Genomic DNA, 7,177 nt, shown 5'->3' on the forward strand with positions numbered 1-7,177 from the left:
CTGAGTGAGTAGGGGCTGTCCTCTGAGCCAGTCCAAGTCTGAACCTGTCTGGAATTATAAAAAAGGCTCCCTTTCCCCGGGAGAGTTTTAAATGCTGCAGCCACAAAGGTCATACAGAGGCAGCCCATGGCCACAGCAAGTGCTTCAAGGCTGCCAGATACCAACAAAATGCCTGTAAAAGAGCCCAGCCTGGAGGACATACTCCCCCAGCCCAGCCCACCTCTGTACGGTGATCACAATCAGGTACAGATATAGAAGGTTAACTCACCATTACCTTTAGTAGTAGCCTTTATATCAGCCAGGCGGCTAAATTTACTTTTATTACCCCTGAATATGATCCAGATCTTTGTGTATTGGATATAGTTGTAACCACATGTAATTTCTATATCCAATGACTTTGGGCGTCCGTCTCTGCGGACACGCTCATACTGTGCAGTATTATAGGAGGTTGTGAGTCTTCACAGCTCAGCTTACAATGACCACAAGGGGGGGCGTTTCAGTCGCTCCCTAATATTGGTTAATTAGCGCTCAGCTTACAGTGACCACAGGGTGGGGGGGCATTTCAGTCGCTTCCTAATATTGGTTAAGTAACACTGTTGAAGACCCCTGTATCAGGTCCATGTGTAAGAGTAACATTTTCTGTTGCATGATGGGAGTACATTTTGTGGTGGTATTCCCAGAGAGGGAGCTCAGAACCTTCACTCGCAAAATGGAATTGACTGTTGCACATTTTTACTCCATCCAAGTGCGTTTCATGTGGGGTAGCCTATTGGTATGTGCACATATCACATTCACACACACACATGTGAGACATGTAATACAAACAACCCCAATGTCCCCTCACTCTCGGGAGTCAGCACTGACACCAGGGTGTCTCTGTAAAGCCCCTGTGCCTTGCAGCACTTACACCATTTATTGTAGGGAAATCTTAGTTATTGTTATTTATTAAAAGTTTACTTCTAAATCCAACACCTATTAACGAGTAATAAGAATTATATCTGTGATAGAGAAAATAAGATATAGTATGTTGCTTTGCATGTGGTCAGTAGTAATGGGGACATTTACAGGGACTAGGACTGTATTGCCCATCTGGCAAATGCCAGAAGGACCGATGACCAAGTGGGCTGGTCTGGCGTCACAACCCCGGCGCTCTGCTCGGCTGGGAATACTGAAAGACAGTGACGTTCTGTGAGGCCAGGCCCCCCTAGGCTCACAGCATACCCCTATGAGGCCAGGCCACCCCTAGGCTCACAGCATGCCCCTATGAGGCCAGGCCACCCCTAGGCTCACAGCATGCCCCTATGAGGCCAAGCCCTTTTGATGTCGCATGCGGGGACTGCCAAGGCTGCTCAGTAGCCTCAGTCCATCCCTGACAGGGACATACATTTCCAAGTTTAAATCTGGCGCTGTCCCTGGAAATTAGGGTCAGTTGGCAACTAAGAAAATGGAGGAATGTCTAAGCCCGATTTCATATAAGTGCTTAGTTGTATGGGGAGGGATATGCTTAGCAGCACGTTCTGTCTATGGGTAATAAAGTAGTTTGTTTGAGTGACAGTTTACTGGGTGGGTCTTTACCTATGAGATGTGGGTGGGTGGGTTTAGGGATTGATTGTGGAAGGCTGCTTCCTCTTTCCATTTTGATGTTCCTGCAGGTTTATATGTCTCTACTGTTTGTCTTTCAGGTGTAGTAATTGACAAGTCAGAGCCCAATATATCTTCAGAGGTTCAGGCACAATACAGGGATGAGACTCCCCCCACTGCAAGTCCCTATGGTGAGTATGATACTCCCATTTCTCATGATTGCAGTTCAGTCTCACTTTATAGTCACAGCTTGTTGGGTTCCCCAGGTCACTCGCGCAGGCTGAGTCATTACTTTAAGAACATGTGAAGAGTTAAGACAGGTTCTCCTAGGGCAGTGTTGGCTAACCTTGACACTCCAGCTGTTGTGGAACTATATATCCTAGCATGCCCTGCCACAGTTTTAGCATGCCCTAATAGCAAAACTGTAGCAGTGCATGCTGGGTTATGTAGTTCCATAACAGCTGGAGTGTCAAGGTTAGCCAACACTGTCCTAGGGCAGGGGAAGGCTGTGCTGTGTGGTGTAGTGCTGATATGGTGCACTGGGCCCGATTCAGACACACTCGCTAGGCTGCGTTCGCACACAGCCGTCAAGGGGCCAAATATGCAAATTCCGCGATCGCACTACAAGACATAAGGACGCCCACAAAGTCTTAGTGTGCGGCAGCAATGCGATCACAAGCCAGTCTAATGATGCCCACTTGCCCTTCGCAGCACACGTCATCTCCAGGAAGTGTATATAACAATCGGTAACATCGAGAACGATCGGCTGCATAAGCAGCGCTTGTCGTTGACCCTACCCTACTTCATGCACTGCAACTGCTGTAGGGTTTTAAACAGCCAGGTGACGTGTATAATGATGCTCCACTTTAATTATGCGCACCCAAAGAATGCCGGTTTGACGCTCAGACACGCCTACATTCGCACCACCACTCCCCCATTTTTCAAGTCCTTCCCGTTACCACCCACAAACGGCACATTCTGTCAGTCAAACTAGCAGGCCGTCTGTGTTAGCTGGGCGATCGCTTCCCGATCGCTATGACTGGCTCGCACACACGCACTGCGATGCATACGCATGTGCAGACAGTGACAATTGACCAGCAGCTTGCGAACGCAGCCTAGCAAATGGGTCTAAATCGAGCCCATTGTGCAAATGGCGCAATTACAAGCGAGGGTTCGGATTCATAAACAGATTAGAAAAGGGCGTTTAGTTGACATGTTCGCTATCACTGTGGATGCTATGAAGGCTTTAGATGTGGCCATGTTATATCAGGGAGTGTCACTGGAGGCTTTTCCCAATTGCAACCGCTAGCTTGGCAGCACGTTGGTATTCGCAGCTTGCTGTTTAGAGACTCGGACTGCTGAACATCAGAATCTACTTAGGTACATGCATTTGATATGTGACATGTACATTAAGGTGAACAGTGTTACTTGGTGCTTTATAATGACCCAATAGGAAGCTTATGCACTTCAGCTGATTGCAGAGCCGTAAGTAGATTTTTTGGTGTCCTGGGCCAGAAAGAGCATTGCACTCCCCCTCCCACCCATCAATTTATAGGGACATAAGGTGCATGTTCAAAAAAGGGATTTGGCCTCATAGGGAAGGAGCATGACAAATCTGATTTGTTCCATACAATGATAAAGGGGTGCTGATCCCTTTGTACAAATTATCAGAACCATTGTTATCCATAGGACACTGCCAAATACACAGTGAATCCAATTGCTGCAGTGACAATACATAATAATTAAGAGTGATGGGTTTGAGTCCAGGGTATGACAGTATTATGTGTATGTGTTAAACAAAGGAGGACGTGACTGGAGGGGGGGTGGCCAGAGTCGGACAGGGAAGAGATAGGGGCAGCCAGGAGATGTCGGGGATCACAGAAGAGGAAGCTACATGTGAGAATGATTAGAAACAGAAAATTGACAGATGCAGTCGAACAGTGCCCCCTGTCCTGTGGTGTCCAGTGTCATGGCACATGTCGCACTACCTGATTTATGGCCCTGACTGATTGTGTTTAGTACAGGGACCCACGTCTGGTTACCATGTACAGGTGGTAGCCCATGCTGCTGATCTCTCCTATATCATGATGCAGATGGCACAAAATGCTCCGCCATGGGTAGCGATTCCCAGACTTTTGTGCTTTTCCCTAAATTTAGCACCTTATTCGCATCGTAGCTGCATACAAGGTCAGCAGCTGCCAGCATCAGAGACCAGGGTACCCGGGCATTGTTATGTTGTCACATTAGTGATGTGAATAAGACACATATTTTGTGAACTGATGGTGAGATGCATAGCGCGGCTTAGTGGCAGGGTCTGTGGTGCTGTAAATGGGGCATGAGGATACCCGCATGTGGGCACATCTGTTTCTGGCCCAGGCTTTCTAGTTCAGGGACTGCGTATAGAGACTATACATTTGCCATGCTGTCTAATGTTGCTTATTACCAATATCAGCAATACTTCTCATGGTAAGGAAGCAGCTCTGTGTTCTATGCATGTTTTAATCAATGAACTGATGTGTAACATGGCTGTAACTTAAATGCATTTATTGACCAAATATGTTTCTTTCTTGCATAGAGGAAAGAATATTTTCTTCAGCGCTCTATGGAGGTAGTTTGGCGAATTTGATAGCACTTTTTATTTACATAAGGTAAGTTACTAACAATCTACAGATTATGTTACTGTTTATTATATCTATATTATTGTCTAGTAGTATCAGGCATTATAGTTGGCAGGTAGGTGTATATGTGTATATGTTTCCAGTCTTTTCCATGACCCTATTGCCAACAGAGGTTACCATATCCCTGGTCAGAATGTACTAACCTTGCAGAGTACATCCCGCCAGTCACCGCATTCTTACTGATCGCATATGCACTAACATATGTGATCAGTACCGCAAAGGACAGCTCTTCCGATAAAAGCTATCCTTTGCGATCAGAGCTACACCCTGGACTTCTGGGTTTATGACCCGGGAGTCCATCTGTGCATGCCCAGAGTGTCGTGGCGGGCCACTTTGTGAGAGAGTCTATTTGATACTCTATTGGATACATGCTGTCTTCTCACTATATGAACTTTGCTTTATGAGAGACTCCATTTGATACTGCACAGATGTGTATATCTAACTGTTACCATAGTGCGACAGGAATGTTTACCAAACTTAAAGTTAGCTGAATAAATACGAGTTGCTCAGACATATCATTTTCTGCATGGATGTAATTACAGTTATTTAGATGCTAATTGACTTGTAATGATGTTTTTCCATTAATATGACATTGTGTGCTGAGATTTTATTTTTTGCACAGGTGCATGTTTTCTTAGGATAACCATCTTTTATAATAATAACTCGTAACTACGTGTCGCTTTTCAAATAGTTTATGTGTAAACATCACTGGCTTAGTTCCTTCATTCCCTTTTCTCCGTTGAAGCATTTAGACTAGATGAGGGTTGATTAAGAATGAGGCTATTTAAGAGTCCTTATTTTTTGTAATTGTGTAGTGTAAGTAAGCTGTTGCTAGGCAGGTTTAGTAGGTTTTTCATGGTGCTGGGTAGCCAATTAGAAGATAGCCAGGGGGTATATACTTTGCAGGGGTATTTAAGGGCCAATTTGAATTTAGTCCAGCCTCTTTTCAATTGCAAGTCCCACCCTCCCACCCAAAGCCTTGCTATACATTTGTTTGTTTGTCTTTTAGGGATATGATAAAAATAGGCAGTTACTGTAGGCGGGAAGGCGCTGCTAACCAGCGGCCACATCTGGTGTAAGTGGTCATTGTGGGGTACTTGCCCTTTTGAAGGTCGGCGGGTATGTCCCACCCATGCGGGCGGGACAATGGGTGCTGCCTTGTGGGAGCGTCCGGACTATGCCATATTAAAGGGTGGTGAGACCTTTGCAGCGTGGGTTACACCTATATACAGGGGGGGGACCGTATTATTCGCCCCCCCCCCCCTATTTTAATGGTTTTAATTGCATGGAGCTGGGTTTGGTAGCGCCGTCCTTGCCACCCTTTTTAGGAATTAAAATCTGGTCATTCAATTAATAAATTCTGTGACCTTCAACCAATGCACTGGTGTCTGTGTGGTATTTTTATTATATAAGTTGGCTTAAGGTTGTGTTACATGGTTTAATTACAATAAATACTGTTTTTGGCACCACCTTCTTTATATTGTTTGAACACATACAGTGCTCAAACCATTCAGCTCTAATATATCTTAAGTGTATCCTAACTACCCCATTGGATTCACTATTTTTGATTTTTCACTACAGTGTATTCTATACACCATATGTAATTGTGTATTATTGCTTAATTCAAGTAAAGCATTATTATTATACCTTGACTTCTTAATCAACACACACGCCCACACTGTCATATAGTCACACACCGTTACTTGGCATACATCAGTGTGAATAGGAGTTTAGAGCACATTTAATCTGTTCCTACAGTTACCCATTTTCTAACCCTAAAAGGCCAGACACCCTTCTATAAGTGCAGCTCACCCCCATATTCAAATCTAGTCCAGTGCGCAATATCCCTCCACCGATTTTGTTAATTACAATAAAGCAATGGACTACTTATCCTGAAATCATGTTTTGAAACAATGCGTGTTCTCTTTGAAATACTGATATAATTGTAACATCACCATGCACATAGATCTTACTTTGTAATATTTGTGTCAAACATGATTAACAGAGAAGTTTGAATTCTGAGGGGAAAGTAATTACTAACAATCCTGTGTCTCCACGGTTCATCCACCATAGATTTGAATGATATACTTAATATGCAAAGTCATAAGGTGGCATTAAATCTCTATTATTTATATGATATGGCAACATATGCATTTTGTATGTTCTAGTCCACTGTTGAAACAGGTAGAAATACACAGTAGTGAATTACTATTAACTCATTTCTAAAACCATGGTATTTCTGCTTGAACCTGTATATTAATGGGCCTGTAAAATATTTTAGAAATTTTGAACTGCACGATTACCAGTTAAAACATATGTGATATTTTTGACTGGAACATATCTGTAATGACTTACATGTGAAACAATTAAAGTGTGCTCATGCTACAGTATACTTTCTTTGAATGTTATTTTATTTAATAAAGTGGACTCCTCACACGGAATAATCCTACAAACACTATTGCAAAGTGTACATAAGGGCATCCATACTCTCTCAAATAGTGACACTCCTACAGTCATACCATATTGGATATGCACAATCTAATCTGATCTTGGAGGCTATACAGTATTGGACCTGGTTAGTTCTTGGATGGGAGACCACTTGGGAATACCAGGTGCTGTAGGTAGAGATACATAGGAGGTGGATCAGGAAAGAGTGGTAACAGCTAAGTGTTCATGTGATAAAGTTCCTATACGTAAGAGGATGCTAATTTCAGGGTTACCAAGGTAACTATCTTTCTACTAAAATATTTAATGTTATTTACACGGTATTTATATTTTTACTACATCATTGTAGGAGTTTGATTACCTTGATTAATTAATAGTTTCGCCATTTCCAATCTAAATTAATTCTGTTTAGCAAGGGGACCTATGTAATTTTAAATACTATCATTAAAGGTTATATTTTATTTAAATGTTGA

At 43.1% G+C, this 7,177-nt stretch overlaps 1 pseudogene; it reads left to right on the forward strand.

The window, feature by feature from the left end:
* Positions 1–6,764: 6,764 nt before the first annotated feature.
* Positions 6,765–6,883, forward strand: LOC148508938 (5S ribosomal RNA; annotated as a pseudogene).
* The last annotated feature ends 294 nt before the right edge of the window (positions 6,884–7,177 follow it).

This window comes from Taudactylus pleione, unplaced genomic scaffold (assembly GCF_031769625.1).
Source record: "Taudactylus pleione unplaced genomic scaffold, aTauple2 ptg000334l, whole genome shotgun sequence".
NCBI lineage: Eukaryota > Metazoa > Chordata > Amphibia > Anura > Myobatrachidae > Taudactylus > Taudactylus pleione.